The sequence below is a fragment of the Cydia pomonella genome, chromosome 16 (genome assembly GCF_033807575.1).
Source record: "Cydia pomonella isolate Wapato2018A chromosome 16, ilCydPomo1, whole genome shotgun sequence".
In the NCBI taxonomy this organism is placed as follows: domain Eukaryota; kingdom Metazoa; phylum Arthropoda; class Insecta; order Lepidoptera; family Tortricidae; genus Cydia; species Cydia pomonella.
In genome coordinates this window covers 1,227,063-1,251,745 of record NC_084718.1, presented here as the reverse complement: position 1 = coordinate 1,251,745, position 24,683 = coordinate 1,227,063, and the positions used below count along the sequence as shown (strand labels likewise).

At 35.2% G+C, this 24,683-nt stretch overlaps 1 protein-coding gene and 2 long non-coding RNA genes across 4 annotated transcripts in view; 2 read left to right on the top strand and 1 right to left on the bottom strand.

Moving 5' to 3' along the window:
- Nucleotides 1-24,683, top strand: part of LOC133526197 (uncharacterized) — a 714,530-nt gene that overhangs the window by 10,931 nt on the left and 678,916 nt on the right. The window lies entirely within an intron of this gene.
- On the top strand, nucleotides 1,628-11,955 carry LOC133526073 (uncharacterized). The gene is made up of 4 exons (XR_009800681.1): nucleotides 1,628-1,966; nucleotides 2,062-2,240; nucleotides 4,474-6,358; nucleotides 11,461-11,955. It is a non-coding gene; the product is annotated as an uncharacterized LOC133526073 (long non-coding RNA).
- Nucleotides 12,493-14,941, bottom strand: LOC133526074 (uncharacterized). Of its 2 annotated transcripts, XR_009800683.1 has the most exons (3): nucleotides 14,455-14,941; nucleotides 13,263-13,338; nucleotides 12,493-12,630 (listed from the first exon to the last, which is right to left on the bottom strand). It is a non-coding gene; the product is annotated as an uncharacterized LOC133526074 (long non-coding RNA). The 2 variants fall into 2 exon arrangements; XR_009800682.1 differs by lacking the exon at nucleotides 14,455-14,941 and having other exon boundaries at nucleotides 13,088-14,434.

Below are 24,683 nucleotides of genomic sequence, written 5' to 3'. Positions count from 1 at the left end.
ATCTATCTTATTACAACGTTTTACAGAATATATGGCCCTTTAAATTTTCGACATAGTTACGTAATGTGTTAATTATCGTACTAGTAACTAGTGCGATAAAGTAGTACTATAGGTAAATGTGAACATATGTACCATTCTCTAATAAATAAATAAATAAATAAATATTATAGGACATTATTACACAAATTGACTAAGTCCCACAGTAAACTCAATAAGGCTTGTGTTGAGGGTACTTAGACAACGATATATATATAATATATAAATATTTATAAATACTTAAATACATAGAAAACACTCATGACTCAGGAACAAATCTGTGCCTCCAGTGTAAAAGGGTTTAAGTCGAGTTAGTCCAAATTACAAATTTTGCCAGTTTAGTATTTATTTCCTGAAACTACATCGTTTGTTTCGACCCTCATAGCCCTGCGACCACTAATTGCAGAGATATCGATTGTGCAAAAGGGTTTAAGTATGTCAAAAATCTTAACTATTATGTTCAAAACGATTTATTTTTATATAATCTCCTTTAGAAAATTGGTATTTAAAAATCGTGTTACAAACAATGGTTAAAGTAAAGTTTAATCTTAGTGAATAAACTCCATTTCAATTGAACATTCGGTGTAAAGAAATCAAAATTGACTTAGGTCAATTTAAACTAACGAGTCTAGTTTGTGCATCACGGTAAAATTTTAGTTTTTTTGTTATTCACAAATAATTTTTAGGATGTGATGATGTGTAAAAGTGTATAATTTGACTTCGACCGTTTTTCACAATCAAGATTAGCTAAACCGACTTAATGATGATGGTTAAAGTCCACATAGATTCCTTTTCATATTTAATTTCTAGTTGGTCAACGCAAAATAAAGTACATTTTGCCCACTTTTCACAATGTTATTAAATATATTTTTCGTTCGCATTGGCAAAAGTAGAGTTATCATATAAATGATGTTGTGCAAAAGGGTAGAAGTTGATAGGATGCGCGGGGTGCGGAAGAGGGGTCGGCGACGCATACGCCGCGCGACGGCCCTATTCGAAAAATGCAATACGGAAAAGATATGAGATCGTTAAGTTCTGGTTTAGATATAGATAAGTTCTCAATTAGATATCGTTTGTATGTGGTATAATTGACAGAAGCTGCACGATTCGGATGACCAATGTCACTTTGACGTTAGAATATCTTTGAAAGATCTTAGTCAGTGTTGCCAGATGGGTTTTGCGTTCCGTTACGTGCACCTCTTAAAAATAGTACGCAAATTCAAGTTGAGTACGCAGTATAAAATTTACGGTGCGTTCCTAAATAATATTAATCGGAAAACCACCGAATTTTATCGCTACTATAAAAATGTTGAAAATAGAACTTCACATATTTCGATAAAATATTTCTTGTTTAAGGAGACTCAATTCAATGCAAATTTGCCAACGGTGGCGTTTCGAAATGTAATACCGTCGCGGCGTCTGTCATACTTCGGTCTACTTAAACACGCTGCACGCTGCTGCGACGCGTCAGGGCCTACCGCGAACCACGTTCGACGTGTTGCCTCTCTGTCGCACTTATAAATTCGTACGTAAGTATGACAGGGAGGCAACACGTCGAACGTGGTTCACGGTAGGCCCTCTGTTCTGTGATTGTTAGGCAAACACAAACATTTTTTTTACAACGGACGCCCACGAGTATTCCTCTGCGTTGAAGTCATTGTTGAAGTTTGAAAACTCATAAAGTTTTGTTTTGTGAGTGAAACCGTGAATAATACTAAATAAAAATGTGTGACAGTGATCACAGTGATGAAAATATGTTGCCCACTACTCCTCAGGAAATATTAAAGCCTTTTCCGTTTATGTTGTTCCGTTGTTTGCTATTTTGACAACTTGAAAAGTTTTATCGGCAGTTTGCGTGTTATTACTGTGAAGTGTTTGGCCAAACCGCCGCTACCACTTTTGAAAGGATGCCACCCAAAAATCCAAAAATGTAAGTTACACAAAACAAAAAGAATTTATTTGCAGAAAAATATAGCTATTTGCCAGTTCCTTTGATCGTTAACTTATGTGACTGTTTTTTTTCAGTCGCTCGAACGCAGCACAAATTAGATTGCTCGTTGAATACATGTCACAGCACACCCGGTTCGCCAACCGGGAATTTGACGGGCCTCTAAGGACCCCAGAGGTACGAGGCGCAATGGGAGGCCCTTGCACAGGCCTTAAGGGAGCACGGGCCCAATAAGTCAGTGCAGGCATGGAAAGTGGTAAGTAAATATGCTTCCCATAGTTAAGATTTCCATCACTTAGTCCGCATAGAAGTCTTCCTAAACAAGACACTTTTTTATAATTATATAATATTGAATGAAATTACAGTGCAATCTGTGCATAGTAATAAAATGAAGTATAATAACTAATAAAATTAACATCTTAATGATTACTGAGGTCATGATAATGCAGGTCAAAGAGTCAGTTGCTTATTATAATGTTTTCTAAAAAAGGTATTTAATATGTATAGTTTTGCTGTAGTGACCCACTAGGCTAAACCGGTCGTCGAACATTTGATTTGATTTTAATTTCTTAATAATATTTATGAAGTGAGTAATCTAAGCTTTCTTATTTCTCTTTGCTTAAACTAAGACCATGAAGAGTTTATTGTGTCTTGTTTATTGTATCTGTTGAGTTAATGTCAGGCTAAGTAGTTTCTAAAAGTACTTTGCGATACAAGTGCAAAAAGTAGGAAATTACCTTTTTGCATGTATATTGTACATACAACGTCTTACAGTACATATGGCACTTTTCAATATATGCATGTATAGTGCTAGTTACTGCACTAGGGCGGTAAAGTAGCACAATATGTATTGCAATAGTACATTACGATACAAGTGCGAAAAATAGTTAATTTATTTATTTAATTAAACCTTTGGGAAACAAACAGGCAAAAACAACACACATAGTTAATCAGATTACACATCCACAAGCCAAACAGTTTCCACTAATGAGTAATAACAATTATGTTGCTCAGAAATTAACATTAATATCAAAACATGCAAAACTCAAATAACTCAAACTGTTGAAAACAATATTAACAAATTGGCAAGTATGCTGAAATATAGTAACTAATCAATATTATTATTAGCTGTACATTTTATTACAGAAACAAACTGTTGTAATGATAAATGGAATATATCAATATCAGAAAAAATTTCATTATAAGTTCTACACGCTCTAGCTAAGAACTTATTTCTTGCATATGTAGTACGACCAAAGTTAATTGCAAATAGGTTTGTGGAGCGAGTTCGCCGATCAGGACATTGAATTGAAATTTTAGACAAAAGATTGGGAGAATCAATAAGGCCATGTATGATTTTGAACAAAAATATCTGATCTCGAATTTCTCTACGGGGTTGAAGAGAGAAATTGTCAGGGCAAAGAGATTTAAATTTATATTAAATTTCATTGTTCTGATAAATTTGTTCTGAATTTTTTGAATTGTGTTAATGTGAACATTGAAATGAGGATTCCAGACTGTAGTAGCGTATTCTAAGTTGGACCTAACAAATGCGTTAAAGAGAAGTTGCAGAGTCTTAGGGTTTGTAAAATCCCTGCTTTGTCGGAAAATGAATCCCAACATTCTGTATGCTTTTGCTGAAATTTTGTCAATATGTGAAATAAATTGTAGTTCGCTATCAAGATTTAACCCCAGGTCCTTCACTTCAGACAAAACCCTTAAATTTTTGTTGTTTAATGAATAATTATACTCTATCTTATTGCGTTTTCTTGTAAATGTAATGGCACAGCATTTTTCGACATTCAAGTACAGTTCATTCATAGAACAATATAAACTCAGTCTATCAAGATCAGCTTGAAGTTTCATACAATCATCACTTGATTTAATAATGGTGTATATTTTAGTATCGGCATATAATAACAAGTCAGAAAATTTGAAACGAGTGGCGATAAATTAAAACACGACTGAAGGGAGTGTTTTAAATTGACACGAGTTGCGAATTACCTATTCGCACATGTATCGTACAACGTTTTACAGTACATAAGGTACCCTTTAAATGTTTGACACAGTAACGTAATATGGTAATTTTCGCACTAGTGCGGTAAAGTAGTACCATATGTACAGTCAGCGTCAAATACTTCGTAGTACACCATACTAAATATATGGTGTACCGAACTATTTGGCTACTTTGGTTGCTACAAAGTATTTGACGCTGACTGTACTGTAAAAGCTGTTTTAATACTATTAATAAGTATAGTTAGTGTATTAATTTTGCCATAATCGCATGCAGTTATGACTATGGGTATAAATATTGTTGAATTTATATAGCCGAGTCCACACAGAGCGACCGAGGAGGCGCGTGCGTTTTCCTTGCCCGAGCGCACGTCTACACTGGCCAGTTTGTGCGTGAGAATATTGCCTCACGCGTATGCTCGCTCTGTGTGGACCCGGCTAATCATGTATAAATGACAACAGATTTTATTCTCTAGGTGGGCACCTGCTCCCCGCTGGCGACACCCTTGCAGAAGCTAGCATTTTCAGATATATTTACTTTTTAAGTTTTTGGTTTGGTTTAACCGGAATTATTTTTACCCGACTATGAGAATGGGAAGGGTTATGATTTTAGCAGTCTACGTATGGATGCCGTATATATGCCGGTATGTTTTTGTTGTGTATAAATTACTAATCAATTTTGGTGAATGAGGTGTTTATAGGTTCATTTTTATGGGGTGACATAGACTACATAATAATATTTAACTGACTTTGGACAAGGAAGAGGTGCTATAGTTAAGAAAAAAATCATAGTCGGGTAAAAGTTTTTACAATCTTTTGCTTGTTTTCATTCTTATAACAAATATTTTAAACTTGCATGTGCTCATTGCCTCAGATTGACGACTACGTTGAGTTTTCGGGTGCTGGGAACAGTGTGGCTGGCAGCACGTTTTCTGCCACTGCTGAAAATCTCGTTGTTGTTCCAACAACCGCCACCGTTACTGCGGCCTTGCTCAGCGAACAACCCCACTTCTCCACCTCTCATTTGTCCTCGTCTCCCTCTCCTTCTGCCAGCCCTATACGCTCCACGCATTCAGTACTGCCCACAAGTCCTGGACTACCCGAACGTCCCTCCCTTGCCGCCCTTTCCGCCCGCTATGCCCGTCCCGCCCTTCTCGCTCGTTCCGCAATAACCGCCCAACCCGCACGTCTTGTCCTGCCTGCACGTCAAGTACACAGCTCTGTGTACGTGGATCCGCGCCCTGCACGCGTATCCACGTACACAGAGCTGTGTACTTGCCCCGCAACCGCACGACGGAACCGGCACCTTCGACAGCACAATTTAATCATCTGCAGCATGAGCATGATAATATTTTAAGAGTAATTAATTAATTTATGAACTAATAATTCTGTTTTAAGATCAGGTTGAGTACGAGAAACATTGTTTATTTAACTTGGGACAAGAAAAACAGTAACTTGGCAGTAAGAATGCATACATAAAGCCTGTAAGCTCCATACTTGACGTACCATTCCCTACAAGTGTTTCTCTTGCCTCCATATTTCGCTTACCCCATCTGACCTTATTTGTATTGATAAAACATACAAATAATAAATATATATATACGCGAGCAATCGCAAAATCTACATTTCGGGATTTCTCGTATCGTACAGTGCCGTTTAAATAAAATAACACCACCAACTACCCATAAGAGGGTTATTATGAAACTTATAATTAACATGCATTTTATTGAAAGGCTGGAATTTTATTTATCTTGAAATCTTGACCATGGTCATATGTTTGACTGGACGGTACACGGCAATGTTATTATTACTAATATATTTCATAACACTAGACTTATTCAATCCTAAGTAACCTATTAGCTTCTCATTCGTGTGCGGTATATATCAGCGTTTGGTAGTATCATAATAGTCAAATCTGGTGTTGGTTGTTGTTAATAGTTAAATGTTCATAAAATTTGACAACTTATTATAGTTATATTTTGTGTGAGTCAGTTATCATAACAGAAATAAGATATAAAGCTGTTAATACCGTAAATTGTGTATGGATATGTTTGACTCAAATTCTGTATTCCCACAATAAGTAGGTATACGGGGAGCCCGTAAGAAATCAGTGGTATATGAAGGCTTTCTTGTGCAACTTTAGTATGAGCTGGAACAAGTAAATGTAGTTATGTAGAACAGATAATCTCCATTGTGGTAGATGGCGCTATTTATTATGTGCTCTGTGATACCACTTAGTTTAAACTTGCTATAACATATTTTATGTTGACAGGATATCCTGAACGAACTGAAAATTTTTAATGAGGCGCAGAAACAAAAATGGAGTGTTTTGAAGGAGGGGCACGACTTGTTGGCGAATCGGTAAGACTTTTAATACTGATATCAAAGAAAATTTGAAACAGGTGGATTCTCAAAGAAACCTTTGTAGCCACAGTAAATTTACTGCAATTTTTCGACACATGATTAAAACTTTTAGAACGTCATTTGACTTTGATCCTTATCCGTACACTGATATGTGTATAATTTGTTAAATATCAAAAAGTGGCGCCATCTAATAGATCAAAGGCCCGGGCCGGGTTATGCCCGGTAATATGGCGCCCCTTTCTGATATTTAACAAATTTGACACATCAGTAAAAGAATAAGGATCAAAGTCAAATGGCGTTCTAAAAGTTTTAATCGTGTGCCTAAAGATGGCAGTAAATCTGCTGTAGCTACAAAATTTTCATTGACAATCCACCTCTATTTCAAATTTTCTTTGCTCATATCAACTAACAAATAAACGTATTATTTATTGTTTAAGTAGTATGTACTAGTAATAACACGCGAACGAATGAACAAGCACTCCTACCCTGAGGTTGAACTACCTGACTAATTATAGGTTCATCCTCTGACCTTTCCAAGGAGCAAGATCTTATTTTCGTGTATGAGAGCCTTTGGAATACAATATTATTAACGCCCGAATGAGTGCTACCGCGTTTAATTTCGCCACTAGGGGTGCTAGTGTAGACGGAGGTCTTTCGAAATGTCAAATGCATAGCTTTTTTATCGTGAATTTCTACTCCTCATTCATAATTGTGGTAAATCTTATTTCATCTTTGATTAGTTAGTCACCAAACAAAAGTAACTCAAATAGCCGGGTCCACACAGAGCGAGCATACGCGCCAGGCAACTTCCTCACGCACAAAACGGCCAGTGTAGACGTGCCTCGGACGAGGCGGAGCGCGCGTTTTCCTCGCCCTAGTGCGCCGCCTCGGCCGAGGCACGTCTACACTGGCTGGGATTACCATCGAATCGTCTAATGTCGGTTTTGTTCCTTTGGGTTTGTTGTACCTAGTGACATGTTTTTTAAACGATTGCAACGCCATCTGCGAGTTGCTCGAGAGACTCAACTTACACACATCGCAGGGACCGGAAAACCCGTTCATTTGCCTTACCCGTTCGGAATGGGTAACCCCTTCATACGATAAGCTAATCGTTTGGGTAACCCGTTCAACCGGTTACCCAACAATAATGATAACCCGTATTATTCAGATTAACCTAATCGTAACAAGTGGTTACCGCTTACAGGAGCTGATTCGGTTTGTGTTTTGCGTGTACTAACCGGTAACCTTTCGGTTTAGGGTAAGCCTTACCCCTCTCCCGCGCCTTTCCCCCGCCGCTGCGGCACCGCGGGAGAGATGGGCATTACGTAATTGATTCGATAGGTATATTGTAACTACCGACGTAAAAGTACTTTTCGTTAATGTTGACTTACTATATAGATGCTTATTTGTATCCGGTTTATTTATAACAGGTTTTAGTAAGATGGCGGCCACACACTTTGTCATAAAAATCATAATTTTTAGGTTTTAGGGAGTTCCGATTTCGAAAATGATGACGATTTTGGAATTCAAGATGGCGGCCATGCAGTAAGTCATAAAAGTCGCCATGTAAATCGGTTTTTAGGTTTATGGGAGTGCAGATTTAGAAAAAGATGACCATGTTGGAGTCCAAGATGGTGACCATGTACTATGTCATAAAAATCGTCATGGATGTCGTTATATAGGTTTTAGGGAGTGCAGATTTCGAAAATCATGACTATTCATGACTATTTTGGAATCCAAGATGGCGGCCATGCAATTTGTCATAAAAGTCGTAATGGATGGAGTCCAAGATGGTGACCATGTCATAAAAATCGTCATGGATGTCGTTTTATAGGTTTTAGGGAGTGCGGATTTCTAAAATCATGACTATTTTGGAATCCAAGATGGCGGCCATGCAATTTTTCATAAAAGTCGTCATGGATGTCGTTTTATACGTTTTAGGGAGTGCGGATTTCGAAAATGATGATCATTTTGGAGTCCAAGATGGCGGCCATGCAATTTGTCATAAAAGTCTTCATGGATGTCGTTTTATAGGTTTTAGGGAGTGCGGATTTCGAAAATGATGACCATTTTGGAGTCCAAGATGGCGGCCATGCAATTTGTCATAAAAGTCTTCATGGATGTCGTTTTATAGGTTTTAGGGAGTGCGGATTTCGAAAATCATGACTATTTTGGAATCCAAGATGGCGCCCATGCAATTTGTCATAAAAGTCGTCATGGATGTCGTTTTATACGTTTTAGGGAGTGCAGATTTCGAAAATGATGACTATTTTGGAATCCAAGATGGCGGCCATGCAATTTTTGTCATAAAAGTCTTCATGGATGTCGTTTTATGGGTTTTAGGGAGTGCGGATTTCGAAAGTCATGACTATTTTGGAATCCAAGATGGCGGCCATGCAATTTGTCATAAAAGTCGTCATGGATGTCGTTTTATTCGTTTTAGGGAGTGCAGATTTCGAAAAAGATGACCATTTTGGAGTCCAAGATGGTGACCATGTACAATGTCATAAAAATCGTCATGGATGTCGTTATATAGGTTTTAGGGAGTGCAGATTTCGAAAATCATGACTATTTTGGAATCCAAGATGGCGGCCATGCTTTTTGTCATAAAAGTCGTCATGGATGGAGTCCAAGATGGTGACCATGTACTATGTCATAAAAATCGTCATGGATGTCGTTTTATAGGTTTTAGGGAGTGCGGATTTCGAAAATGATGACCATTTTGAAATCAAAGATGGCGGCCACACATATTGACATAAAAGTCATCTTGGTAGTCGTTTTTTAGGTTTTAGGGAGTGCGGATTTCGAAAATCATGACTATTTTGGAATCCAAGATGGCGGCCATGCTTTTTGTCATAAAAGTCGTCATGGATATCGTTTTATAGGTTTTAGGGAGTGCGGATTTGGAAAATGATGACTATTTTGGAATCCAAGATGACGGCCACGTACTATTTAATAAAAGTCATCATGGATGTCGTTTTATAGGTTTTAGGGAGTGCGGATTTCGAAAATGATGACCATTTTGAAATCAAAGATGGCGGCCACATATTTTGTCATAAAAGTCATCATGGAAGTCGTTTTTTAGGTTTTAGGGAGTGCGGATTTCGAAAATCATGACTATTTTGGAATCCAAGATGGCGGCCATGCTTTTTGTCTTAAAAGTCGTCATGGATATCGTTTTATAGGTTTTAGGGAGTGCGGATTTCGAAAATGATGACTATTTTGGAAGCTAAGATGACGGCCACGTACTATTTAATAAAAGTCATCATGGATGTCGTTTTATAGGTTTTAGAGAGTGCGGATTTCGAAAAAGATGATCATTTTGGATTTCATGATGCCGACCATGAAATATGTCAGAAAATTAGTCATGGATGTCGTTGTATAGGTTTTACGGAGTGCGGATTTCGAAAATCATGACTATTTTGGAATCCAAGATGGCGACCATGCAATTTGTCATAAAAGTCGTCATGGATGTCGTTTTGTAGGTTTTAGGGAGTGCGGATTTCGAAAGTCATGACTATTTTGGAATCCAAGATGGCGGCCATGCAACTTCTCATAAAAGTTGTCATGGATGTCGTTTTAAAGGTTTTAGGAAATGTGGTTTTCAAAAATGATGAACCTCAACCATGTGTATCGTAAAGAACTCGTCAAGACATTTAAAATGAGCCTAAACTCGATAGCATTATGGGAAGTCATCGATGAGTTCCGCTGACACCTTCCGATTCCACCATCAGACCTTCGTCACCATGTGTATCGTAAAGAACTCTTCAAGACATTTAAAATGAGCCCTAACTCGATAACATTACTAGTAGTTATCGATGAGTTCCATCAACACCTTCGGATTCCACCATCAGACCCTCGTCAACATGTGTATCGTAAAGAACTCGTGAAGACCTTTAAAATGACCCCAAACTCGATAGCATTACTAGTAGTTATCGATGAGTTCCATCAACACCTTCTGATTCCACCATCAGACCCTCGCCACCATGTCTATCGTAAAGAACTCGTCAAGACATTTAAAATGAGCCCAAATTCGATAGCATTACTAGTAGGTATCGATGAGTTCCATCGATACCTTCCCATACCACCATCAGACCCTCGCCACCATGTGTATCGTAAAGAACTCGTCAAGACCTTTAAAATGAGCCCAAACTCGATAGCATTATTAGTAGTTATCGATGAGTTGCACTGACACCTTCCGATTCCACCATCAGACCCTTGCCACCATGTGTATCGTAAAGAACTCGTCAAGACCTTTAAAATGAGCCCAAACTCGATAGCATTACTAGTAGTTATCGATGAGTTCCACTGACACCTTCCGATTCCACCATCAGACCCTCGCCACCATGTGTATCGTAAAGAACTCGTCAACATATTTAAAATGAGCCCAAACTCGATAAAATGATTAGAAGCCATTGATGAGTTCCACTGACACACGAGATGTGCACAGACAGCAAACGATAAAGAAAGTGACAATAATAGGAGTAATAGGTACTAAACAAAAATATACCAAAATCAATGCAACGCCTTACCATATTAGGTAATTTGCCTTAAACCTTAGCATGTGTTTTGAAATCTACGTTGTGCGCTACTTGACTTAACGTACACTTTTGTTTGAATTAGCAATATTAGGTCGGCAAATTACAAAGCCTTTGACAAATACCGACTGCCGCCGCGCCGCGCCGCGCACTCGCACGTGCACGTAGGGAATGGAACCGCCGTGTTTCGCGTCGGGCGCTACGTTAATAGACCATATGCAATTTACGTAAAAGCTAAAACAGCTTGTTCGTATTTAATCAGCGCTTGAAGCGATAACCCTTTCCCGGGTTTTTAATATCGGTAAGCGCTAACCTGAATTAATTCAAATAAAAGGATTAGCTTCTTAACCGGTAAGCCAATCAAAAGCTTACCGAAATGAAGCGGTTTTTGGAACACAGCTTTACAATAACCCGGGTTTTTGAACGGGTTAGGGTAAGCGGGTCCGGTCCCTGTCATATATGGATGTGGCTTCAAAAGTAATCACCGTTAATATCTCGTACCTTGAATAAAGGACCCACTTCTTAATTATTATTATAAATTATATTTTGGTATTGTTCCAGTATTAACACATTGGAGGACACCGAGATTATTGAGAACTTGGAAGACACAGTTATAATGGAAGAGGAAGACGTCTGAGCTAAGCGCTGTCCTCGCACCCTCCGTCTAGTTTACGTTTGCGGCCATATCAAAAATACACACCGTATGTTTATTAGGGTTCCGTACCAAAAAGGTACAAAAGGAACCCTTATGGTGCTATTGCTAAATATCTCGAGAAGTACTTAAGCTATCGATGTGAAATTTGGAATAGTAATGAATAACGCTGACCCAAACATATTGGATGTGTATTTATTTTATTTTATTTGTAAGTATTAATAATGGAAAATTCCCAATATGAAGAGGGGGTAAAATTGCAAAGTCTAGTTAAATAGGTCAAGTGGGGTATCATTTGAAAGAGCTCAAATTGAAAATTACAAAACAATTTTTTATTTTCATTGTGAAAAAAAAATTTACGTATGAAGGAAAATGTGAAAATAATACCATCCCCCCCCCCCCTCTCATCTCCGAAGTTTAAGAATAAAAATTGTTTTTTTTACATTGGTAAAGTCTTTCATGAGAAAATTTGAAGTTTGTACGGAACCCTCGGTGTGCGAGGTAAACGAACTCGCACTTGACCGGTTATTCTTATTGCCCATAAGGCCCGTCCTTAGATATATGTCAATGATTACGGTGATCTCGAAAATGGTTCAAATGATTTCAATTAAATTTGCTATATGGGGGTTTTCGGGGCGTTTTTGAGTTTTTACCTATTTGTTTTCCGAGCAAAAGGAATTAAAGTTTACTGATTTTGAAAACTGTGTTTTATTAGTAAAATAATGTTCTGATTACATTTCTTGAAAGAAAATACATACTTATTTAGTATATTACTACATAGAGCGGGAAAAAGGGATTTGGTTCATACACATTTTATAATATGGTTAACTCTTTCCCATTTTTCCTGTAGCCATAACAAAGTTAAGGGAATCTAAAGCATTGCGCATTTTTCTACGTTTTGTATATTAGGTAGGTATTTGTATCAGAATAAAACATAGTAATAAGCAAAATATGTATTTATTAGACGCGCACGCTTTTCCTGCGCCACTCTTAATAGTAGTCCGTTTTGCGCATGACGATGAGGAAGTTCTTGAGGAGCGTCTTCATCAATATCTCCTACGATTTCCTCGGGAACATTTCTGCAAGAAAAAGGAGAACATCGGTAAGAATATTAGAATTCAAAGAAGAAATCTAATCATCACTATAAAGAGTAAAAATGTGAAACTTTCTTCATCAATCGCTGAACAATGAAATTTATTCCATTTGCCCTTATCTTCATTTAATAGGGAATATTACGCGAAACTCTGCGTAGGGGTCACAACTACCACAATCCATCACAATCTGAGGGCCTCCGCTAGCTGACGCGGATTATCCGAACGGACGCCCCGTCTAATAACAAATTGTATGAATAGCGCTAAGTGGCGCGGGCGCGTGCGACGGAATTGGCCTGGGAGCAGGACCCGCGAGCGTGCGCACGCGGCGGGCGTCCGCGTCAGCTAGCGGAGGCCCTGAGGGTCTACCGCGAAACAAGAAAATTTCGTTACTTATCTAACCTCTCTATCACTGATGAGAATCTGCAATGTTAAGCTCACTTACCTATAATGTTGCATTATGTTGTATACTACGCAACATGCATTTATTATTGACGATGCCTTCGTCGGGCTGTAGTGTAAGACGCGGTCGTGGCCCAGGCACCGGAATACGTTTTTGAGGTACCCATTGGTACGCTTGATCGTGATGCGCACGCGACAGTGCCAGACCGTGTACCTACCTTGCTTCTGGGCTTCCCGGGGCAGGATTCAGCACTGGCGTCATGAGCCATGGCTCAAGAGCATACCCCGAGTCACCTGAAATTATTATTTTTTGGTTACATAATACTTAATCATCTGAACAACTAACGAAACTTCCCCCTTGCTTATGCCTTTTTAGGGTTCCGTAGCCAAATGGCATAAAACGGAACCCTTATAGTTTCGCCATGTCCGTCTGTCTGTCTGTCTGTCTGTCTGTCCGAGGCTTTGCTCCGTGGTCGTTAGTGTTAGAAAGCTGAAATTTGGCATGGATATATAAATCAATAAAGCCGACAAAGTCGTACAATAAAATCTAAAATTTTAATTTTTTTTAGGGTACCTCCCCTACACGTAAAGTGGGGGTGAATTTTTTTTTTCGCTTCAACCCTAAAGTGTGGGGTATCGTTGGAAAGGTCTTTCAAAACTAATAGGGGTCTTCAAGAAACATTTTTTGATAAAGTGAATATATTCGGAGATAATCGCTCCGAAAGAAAAAAAAAATGTGTCCCCCCCCCTCTAACTTTTGAACCATAGGTCCAAAAAATATGAAAAAAATCGTGGAAGTAGAGCTTAAGAAAGACATTAAATGAAAACTATAGCGGACATGATCAGTTTAGCTGTTTTTGAGTTATCGCAAAAAGTTTTCCCTTCATAGTAAAAAGACTTCTTTAATTAGGTACTGATTATGCAAATTTGCCTATTTGTTTAACTCGGGTGAAAGGTACCATTTACTACACTTTAAGCTCCAGTTTAGCTTATTGTGACGGAAGAGTAACTACGGAACCCTACACTGAGCGTGGCCCGACATGCTCTTGGCCGGTTATTTACATTATGATAGGTATATTAACTTAGTCATGAACTATTTATTCTGTGGTCGTGATCTTAGTACATTTACTAACATGCACTTGCCCCATTCCAATAACCCGGGGTTAACCGGTTAAACCGTTAACCCAATGTGAAATTGTACTGGTAACATGGTAACTCCAGGGTTAACCAGTTAACCCCGAGTTAGTGAAATGGTGCAAGTGGTGCTAAGGGATTTAGAAACAGCGCGCCAAGCGGGATGTTTTGGAAACTCAAAATTCCATACAAAATGACAGTTAACGCAAACGCGTACGTCACGTCTCCCCATCGAATAAATTTACACTAGGTACAGATACACCATTTTCTGCTTACCCAGAAGGAAATACTCCCCAATGTGGCCATTGTACAATCTTCTTAATTCATCCTAAATGGACGAATTGTTAAATATGAAAGAGTCGTGCACACGGCCAGGAAACCTCGTGTTTACTGCCAAGATCTTACAGTTGACATCTGCAATCTGAAGATATAAGGTTATTTATATTCTTATTTGAGAATTGGTGACAACCAAGTAGTAACATATAAGTTATTATTTTAATGAATTATTATAATCAATCTAGATTAGGTACATCATTATCTTAGTCGATTTGTGTTAGATTGTCCCATAGTATTTATATTTCTTTATTTAATTATAATATACATACATTGTGGTCAGTGATGAGGATTTTATGATTAATATAAAAAAATCATTATTTGTAACTAAAATTGAAACTTACTAGCTGTACATTAAGAGCGTGAACGCCTTTCCGATTCAGATATTGCACTCCGTGTGGCACAGGTGGGAAATATTTTCACTTGAGTGCAGTCTAATTGTAACACTCCCCCCCCCCCCTCTATCACTCTGTCTATCTAAATAAACCCTATTTATCCTACCTAGCTAAATCTAGACTTGCCTAAAATACTAAAATACCTATTTCCTAAAAAATCCAATAAGAAAACTGAAAGTTCTAAACCCTTTAAAATACCGCAATTCGTAATTACCTTTACTAATTTAATTAAATAAAGTAATACCTAAAACAACTCTAACAAAATAAGTTAATATCTTGAATTGGATCAGTAAATTGGCCAAATGATCGTTTAGTGTTTATGTAGGACCCAACTTTGTAACCGCTAATAGTAACCAAAATCCTTTTCGCATATAGGAAAGAGTTATGTATTGTTTACGCCTATTAAACCTAAAATGTCAAATAATTAATAAACGTAAAATATAACAGTATTAGTGTGTCAGAGTAAAAATAAGGTCATTGTAAGTTTATTGGCAGATAAAGTATGTAAGTTGTAATTGATAAGGCAATAGTAGATATGTCATAATTCAACATGTTAGTAGAATGTCATAGTTAATATGTCAGTAAAGTATGTCATCGTAAGTAAAGTCTGTCGAATGTAATAGTCAGTTGGTCAAAGGTCAATTACTAACAAATGTCACAATATTTTGTTTTTGGGGTTATAGATATCGCCCGCTCCTCCGCGATACCCGTAGCCATCACCCAGTTGCTTTGGACAGGCTTCCGACCCCAGTTCTGAAGGAACTATATTTGTGGTCCTGAAGGGACATCTTTTCATAACAACAGGACTCTTTTTCATTTGTCCATGTCATTATGTTGTGACATTTTCGTCATAAATGAGAGGAATCCAAAGGGACAATTTAACATAACAAAATACTGGTAGTAGAGCAGCAGTAATTGATCCACTCTAATTCTCCAGAATACTGTAATTCAGTAATACATTTTTGTATTCAATGAAATGATAATATCCAAACTGTAGTTGTAGTCATTTTGAATCACCTTTCGGACCAAAATAAACCACGATCTTGCATCTGCCTCGATCCAGTTCGGGTAAATCACTCATTGGGTTATAATTTAAATAAGGTTTTATGATAGTAAGACCTTGTATTTTTAAGGTCGGGTGTGAAAATTACAGATCTGTCGAAAACAGAATGAAATCGTCATACTGTCTGCTAGGGACAGGCAAAACAAACATTTTCTTTTCATGATCAAATTGACTCTACAGCACTACATTATATTGTGGTTATTGGATTGTATTTTCCCCACAATATATTTTCTACCAGTAGTGTTGCAAGGGATCTAAATATATTCAAATTCATAAGTAAATATGTCAAGTTTGTCAATAAGTCATAAATAAATATATGTAATAAAATCCTAACAATCCCTAACCCCAACTACATCCTAGCTAATTATACTTTAAATCTAACCCTTAAACCCATAATTAAACTCAAGATATGTAATTAAAATAGCCATAAAGTATCAAAAGGCAACCTAGTTATCTATTGTAAATATATAATGGCTTTGATATAAGAAAATTATAAACCTGTATTAATCCTACAATTCCCTAGACCAAACAATTAAAAACCCTAGCCCTAACAGCTAAATTATCCAACTATTCTATCGACATATTTGCAAGCTAGCAACCCGGGTTGCACATTTAATTTACTCGCGTAGTTTTCCGATGTGCAATGGAAAACTCCTAGACTAAAGCTAAGTACGACGGATGGGGACACTCCGATTTAGTCCTACTTCCTAGTTCCCCGTGTGCTGACAATACACTCACGCTTGGGATTGGGACAGCAAGTGTAAAGTCGGAAAGGTAAATATAAAAGTGAATATATAATTATATAGATACGGAATTTGGTCTAGAACTTGGCTTTTTTAAGAAGTCTAGTTGACAACCTAAATCGTTCAAGTTCCAGGGGTAAAAACCTGTCTTAATAGACGCAGGTAACTGCCAGGACCCACCTGGTATGATCCTATGACTCAACTTAGTGAATTAGAGCTGTAGTTATCCACCGCTAGGTTACCCGCTCAGAATCACTAAGTCGCCAGCACTATGCTGAAGAAGACAACCTCTTCTACCCCATAATTTGTGAAAGAACCTACGAAATATATAACTAAATTAATATATAAAGTTCTCCAACCAAAATTATTTCAGTGTTATAATCACTAAAATAATCCCAGCCAAAACACTATATATATTAAACACAATTAAAACACAACTAATAAATTCCACTGTGTACAAAACAAAACTTTACAACCTTTAAAACATCCATTGTTTTGTAACCCAGACTTCACTAGTATAATCTTAAACACTAGCGCTGGTCTGGATCACAAAGCAATAATCAAACAATTAAAATTCACTAAAATTATAAATGACACTATAACCAAAACAAAACTGTACAATCTTTATAAGTCTATTGATTTATAAATCAGAGTTCACTAGTATAATTTCAAACACTAGCGCTAGTCTGAACCACAAATCAATAAACAATCAAATAGTTAAAAACTACACAAATTAACACAAACTAAATGAACTTCTTTAGAATTATTCAAATAAAACCCCAAAACAAATTACTCTATATTATGCCCCAATCCAAACTCTACCAGCATCATGGAATACTAGCAAAGTCTAGGTCAGATCATAATATAGGTAACCTAAATGACCTAAATTCCCACTATAGAGCGTTGTCTAACAGTCACTGCGAATGGCCACGAGAAATGCTCGTGCAAGCGGTTTTATGCATCCCCACCAGAGATCCTGAAAATCCCGCGCTCCCAGTTTCAATGCACCTCATTGGTAGTTCTTTAAGCCAAGACTGAGATTCATAACTTCATACATTTCCTAATTAACATAAGGTCCAAATTCGACCTACTTTTGGGTGTGGTTTAAACTATTTCTCTACGCATGTAGGATGTCAATATAGTTTTTAATTCTAACCACCTTTGTTTTTCTATATGAGCACATCGTTTAGAGATCCGCCCTTTCTTATTTCTTTATAATATGGTTCAATTTAGCTAAGAATATTTTTATCCATAGCAAACATATTTCATTTCATTTTATGATGACGTAAGGTTCGAGCTGATATTTAAAACTAACACTTGAACTAATGGTTCCCAGTATATTGTTTGGACCAAGTTTTTATAATGCAAAAGCTTTACGACATTGAAATAAAGTTCAAATTATTTTAAAAACAAGTTTCTTATTATATTGGTTTACTATTCAGCACTGAGCCCTCCAAATTAGCGTTTAAGATTTCAGACGATATGACCGATGTCAGTTATGAAAGAAATTTATTACCGTGAGACCCAAATAAGGAAGTTTATTTAACCGACTTAAAAAATATCAATACTATGTTCATATATGTAACAGGCAAGGAGAGGTACTGGCATGTTACAATCGCCTCCCAAAATTTGCTGTAGCTTAAATATATTAATAATATATTTGCGAAAGTAAATTTTCGAATCAAATCAAAATAAGAAAAATAATTGTTATCAAAATATTGCAAATAGACTCTAATAAGAACCCTTTTTAACATTCTTCCCTTCTGTGTGTGCCTTTTTTTTTTGTTGCGGCTGTGTGTAGTGTGTGTTTAAACCAAACAAAAGAATGAACATTTCTGAAAAAATAAGTTTACAAGTTCAGCCATGTTAAAAATAAACAATCAAAGGCGCAACCAGTTAATCTTGCCTCAACAAGAAAATAGAAGTTGTGCTTGTAGTCCAATGTCCTACCCTTCTACCGATCTTAATGATACATACGAGAGTTTCCGACTTGAGTCTATATTTTAGCGACCAAGAAAGGAATCAAACGTATCTCTTTTTAAGACAAGATTGAACCTTTGGACCAAGGAGCATTTGATGCCACTCGAGGGGTCGCTATCTTTCATCTTTAAAAGATTTAATTCCAACACCGTAACTCATAACTTATATCTCCAAAAAGCCTTTCCCAGTCTGGAGCATGTACATCATTAACGGGACGTTATAATTAAAAGATTAAGCTCTGCTTAACCCCTTTGCTTGTAAAATGAAGCAAAAAATAAATTGATTTATTATTGACATTATTTTGTATATAATAAATTTCCTAAATAGTGCTGACCAATAAAAAAGCACAACTAATCATTAAACTGATTCGAAATGAGCTAAATAATACATATCATCTTTAAATATTTTTCTAAACTCACTTCGCATTATGCTTTTCCATATCAAGAAAGCACTATGACGTCACATTAATGATAGGTGTGTGAGTTCTAGATCTGATGTTGTGTGTAGTGTAGAAGTAACACGGCGGCAGTTTATAAATCTGCAAATATGCTCTTGTTGTTTTTTAGCGAGCCTAACCTAACTCCAAACTACCGTGTTACCTCCTTTGTGTAGTGTAGTGTTTCAGTCAGAATGTCAAAAAAAAGAGTGTTTTCATTTTAGTTTTGTTATTTTCTCAGGGCCCTACATGCATTTTTTTTTTGTTTCAACAACCATTAATCATATTTATGCATCTACATTCTCACTTTCATACACCCCTGAAAATCGAACAAAACTTCCGCGAATAAAAAAATTGAAAGTAAATGAAATGTATTACTTATGCGTCAATCTTTTATGAAAATTTACTGTTAGCAAACATACCATCAATACATCTAATATAAAAAAAAACTTGCTTTTTTTTTTTTAACGACTCTTTTACCCATTTTCAAATAAAATTACCAAATCAAAGTTTTGATATTTAAACTATCTTGTAATAAAACAACTACTCTTATAGAGCACCTGATTTTTATAAAAAATAACTAAGTATGGAGAGCCCAGCAAAATAATAATAAACATGTAAAATTTAGCAATTATTTAAAATCAACAAAATAAAATTAAAAATGTATGTCATAAACATGAAAAAAAACTATTTAACGTTGTAATGAAGTACAAGTACCAACTACAAAAATAAAATCGTTCTATTTGAATCTAGAAATTTTAATCGTGAATAAATTCTAATATATTGTAGTTATAATTGAAATTAATTATTATTTTAGACTAACTTACTTTTTGTGCAATAAAACGTTAATATAAATTTTTTAGACTAATCTACTTATTGTTCAAATAATTATCTTTTTAAATTTTATTATATATCTTGATTTTAGCCAAAACTTATAAAGTTCCCACGTAATATAGACATAAATACAGACTGTTTACCTAAGCCCTATATAAACTTATCACTCACTGCAAAAACCGATCCCATTATATGTATCACAAATTGTAACAAATTAGGTGAACGTTTAAAAATCATAAATCTGAAACTATTTAAGTCAAATACAACAATATGGCTTATAGAAAAAAAATGTTGTTGCTGTACTACTACTCATAAACATCAACCATATATAGGTTAATATGTAAATATGTATGTATGTTGTAAATGTATGTACAACTCAAAAGATAAATTATCAAAGTAAATGAATATGTAATTGTATATTCGACCTACGATGTAACCTAATTCTTACATACCATTATAGTCCAACGTATTCAATATTTCTAGTCTATAAATTGAAATATTCTTAACATCCTTTGTCTACGCGTAGGAACATTATTTTATTTAATTGTATTGGTATTCAGAACAACTACAGCCGTAAATATACAACTTACATAAATAGGTATTTTTACGTAGTAGTAAGCCAATAACAGTTACTCGTAAGTTGCAATATATTATACAGATATATTATTAATAAAACCAAGTAATATTTAAAGTGAAAGTGCGCAAGCTATACAGAAAACAATAGAACAGATGGTAGATCGATACATTATTATCAAAAACAGTGAAGTTAGAGTTAATTACAAAAATTACAAGTTACTTCAACAAAAACTACCAAAACTGCCAATTTAACCAACACTAGATAAAATAAAACAATTGTTTAATCGCGACTGAGGAACTTGCACATTCCTAAACCTAATTACTACCCGGACTTTATTAATACTAATTCGTTTAATTACGCAAAATTAACATGATTGAGTATGAGTGACCTATTGTATTTTGTAAACTAAATAATTGATGTTAATGCTCAATCATTAAACTATACAATGTATTATTATACCTTGATGAATAAAGCTGTTAATGTTATTTTGTATTTACCTACTCTTTTACTTATTTTTATTGTAGCCAATATTAGTAAACCTAATAAAATAATGTTAGCCTACAGTACTAACCGAAATATCGGCACATAAACATGTAAGTAATCCTAATATTTATTTGACCTCACACTAAAAGTTATTCCCTACACGATAAAAAATTAAAACGTTCAAACTTTAACTTCGGGCGATAACGTTGTTATACAAAAACACACTCATGTTACACTCAAAGCTACACTAGCTGGCGAAACACTTTTTGTGGCTTCTATGAATGACTAACCTGAAACCATAACAAACTCAAACTCAGTTAAGTGGCCATCGTGAGATGTTATTGTAATCCAACCAATCTTACTATTCTTGGTAACTTTTAAGAATATCTCGAGTGACGTGAAGTGACGCCAATGCCAAATGAGACCATAAACATTGAAATTTATAACGTTCTTTGTTTTAACTTATTTTCTCATGACTACTTTACGAACCCCGCAAGATTTATATTTAAAACCGTTTCGAAACACACTATCATAACCTTTGGTCTCCTAATAAGTACTAATTACTGTATGATAGGTAACCTAGTAATGCCACTGGATAACTAACTCTAGTATCATTTTTAAAGCTTTATAATACCACGCTTTATTCATGGACCTATGCCGAACAATGCATTTACAAAAGTGTACTAATTAATGTATGCATGTATGTGATTAATTAATTTATTTTATATTAAAATAGAATTACGAGATACAAAATCACAGAGTAAAGTAATACAACAAAAGCTAACTTATCCCTGAATAATAAACCCAATATATATATATATATATATATATATATATATATATATATATATAACTTTGATTGATACCTAATTTAATTATATACCTGTAATTATTATTTCTGTAGATACTACAACCGTATTTTATTAGGAACAACTATTATCTATGTTTAAGTTATCTAAGTAAATTAAATGTCAGAATGATGCCGCCTAGCTTCCACTACAAAAAGAGTAAATTTACATTACCTAAGTATATTCAAACGTAATTCTATCAGAATAAAATTACCAGTATTTTTTTTTTTTCAACTTTTAGTAAGTGACTGGAACTACAAAAACTATGGCATTGTAATAATGAAACCGTAATATTTAACACATATTCCGAAAACTACAAAAGACAAACATTATCATTGCCAAGTAAATGTACTAAAGTATACGTACTTTCATGTATCCCTAACATTCCTATTTTAACCTACTGCGTCCAGAAATCGAACACTGATTTTATTTATTGAAAGTACGCAACCGACTTCTATACAAATTCAACATAAAATAAGGTACATTAATATAAACTGACGTAAAAATGTAACGTAACATAAAATTTATTTAATTACAGTTTACTGATTTACTAGAACTGGCAAAACTAAACTTGAGATCATTTTACACAAAATGAAACTTTTTACATTTAATTTATATTAGACAAAATAACTAAGTTAGAATAAATATATAGACTTATGCCTCTAATTTCTAAATCTACATTACACTAGTAAAATTCATATCAGAAACGAATAACATGACCGCAATTGTACACTATTTTTAGCATTGTTTTTTACGCCTCCCCATGTATACAATTTTAATAATTTTAGCTAACTACTATCAAATTACATTTAGAGCATTACTATTTACGCCTCCCCGTACATACACCTTTAATAAATTTAGCTAGGTATTTACTATCAAATGATATTAAGAACATTACTATGTACGCCTCCCCGTATATACAACTTTAATAACTTTAGCTAACTACTTTCGAATAAAAATCTTTAATCATTACATACAATTTTTATAAGAATTAATATTTAATCGCAGTAAAATATAAATTATCTATAACTAACTTGGCATTGAATACGTACGCATAAAATAAGTTTTTCAAGTAATCATAATAATGTTTCCTAATTGACGCACAACTCTATTCCATAATATGCTATCCGTCTTCACAGCAACAATTGTGTTGTTATAATCGACCGTCGATACAAACCAACTATAACAACAACTTTGATCCAAAACAAGATATGTAACTCAAAATTAAGTTATAAATGAAACTAGTAACGTTAATCGAAATAAATAAAAACCCAAAATAAATAACCTCTGCATTCAATGTTATTAATAAGAAACGAACGAAATAAATAAACCCTGAACTCAATGTAATTACACGAATCAAAATGCATACATTATATCAAGATATTGACTATCATTTATAAAAACGAATTATCACAAAATAGAAGTAATACACTATATTTTATGTTATCCACGGTCACGGAATCAATTTGATTATCCCGATCACTACTACTCCAAATTTACAAAATATTAGTTTCATAAATTAACGAACTATTAGTAAATATATATAATAGAAATATATAATCCTGGTCACGGCACCAATTGTAACACTCCCCCCCCCCCCTCTATCACTCTGTCTATCTAAATAAACCCTATTTATCCTACCTAGCTAAATCTAGACTTGCCTAAAATACTAAAATACCTATTTCCTAAAAAATCCAATAAGAAAACTGAAAGTTCTAAACCCTTTAAAATACCGCAATTCGTAATTACCTTTACTAATTTAATTAAATAAAGTAATACCTAAAACAACTCTAACAAAATAAGTTAATATCTTGAATTGGATCAGTAAATTGGCCAAATGATCGTTTAGTGTTTATGTAGGACCCAACTTTGTAACCGCTAATAGTAACCAAAATCCTTTTCGCATATAGGAAAGAGTTATGTATTGTTTACGCCTATTAAACCTAAAATGTCAAATAATTAATAAACGTAAAATATAACAGTATTAGTGTGTCAGAGTAAAAATAAGGTCATTGTAAGTTTATTGGCAGATAAAGTATGTAAGTTGTAATTGATAAGGCAATAGTAGATATGTCATAATTCAACATGTTAGTAGAATGTCATAGTTAATATGTCAGTAAAGTATGTCATCGTAAGTAAAGTCTGTCGAATGTAATAGTCAGTTGGTCAAAGGTCAATTACTAACAAATGTCACAATATTTTGTTTTTGGGGTTATAGATATCGCCCGCTCCTCCGCGATACCCGTAGCCATCACCCAGTTGCTTTGGACAGGCTTCCGACCCCAGTTCTGAAGGAACTATATTTGTGGTCCTGAAGGGACATCTTTTCATAACAACAGGACTCTTTTTCATTTGTCCATGTCATTATGTTGTGACATTTTCGTCATAAATGAGAGGAATCCAAAGGGACAATTTAACATAACAAAATACTGGTAGTAGAGCAGCAGTAATTGATCCACTCTAATTCTCCAGAATACTGTAATTCAGTAATACATTTTTGTATTCAATGAAATGATAATATCCAAACTGTAGTTGTAGTCATTTTGAATCACCTTTCGGACCAAAATAAACCACGATCTTGCATCTGCCTCGATCCAGTTCGGGTAAATCACTCATTGGGTTATAATTTAAATAAGGTTTTATGATAGTAAGACCTTGTATTTTTAAGGTCGGGTGTGAAAATTACAGATCTGTCGAAAACAGAATGAAATCGTCATACTGTCTGCTAGGGACAGGCAAAACAAACATTTTCTTTTCATGATCAAATTGACTCTACAGCACTACATTATATTGTGGTTATTGGATTGTATTTT